Here is a 601-nt window from a genome sequence, read left to right as displayed (position 1 = left end):
TTGTCGTGCATTCAATGCATCAGAAATTCTTGGCAGATGTTGTGTGTGTGTGTGTGGTGTATACGGAGCAAATAATTCAGGAGAAAATATTTGCGAAGATATTATTGACTATCATTATCTAGCGTAACAATTAGAAATGATAACAATGGAATCAATAATATAGGCGATTGCAGGCCCCAAAAAGCATTAAATAACTGAAGGATTAAAACTGATCAAAGGACATACTAAGTATGTGTACCTGCTGGAAATAAAAGTCAAATCTCTTATTTAAATCGCCGAAAAAACTGATGATAACTAAGGAAATCAACCGTCTGCGGGCAAACGGGCTAGGACAATTTCAACACACATTCAAGTATTTGGACTCACGTGGACCGGGTTCTGGACTGGCATTATAGCCTTACTTTCCTCAGCACGCGTTACCATGATGGAAGAGCAATTGTCCTAGCCCGTTTGCCTGCGAACGGTTGATTTCTGTAGTTATCATCAGTTTTTTTAAAGACGATTTAAATAAGAGATTTGACTGTTATTTCCAGCTGGTAGACATACTTGGTATGTCCTTTGATTAATTTTTTATCCTTCAGCTATATATATATATATATAT

This window comes from Octopus bimaculoides, chromosome 9 (genome assembly GCF_001194135.2).
Source record: "Octopus bimaculoides isolate UCB-OBI-ISO-001 chromosome 9, ASM119413v2, whole genome shotgun sequence".
NCBI classification, from domain to species: domain Eukaryota; kingdom Metazoa; phylum Mollusca; class Cephalopoda; order Octopoda; family Octopodidae; genus Octopus; species Octopus bimaculoides.
The sequence above is the reverse complement of the archived record's forward strand: the minus strand, read 5'-3'. Positions refer to the sequence as shown.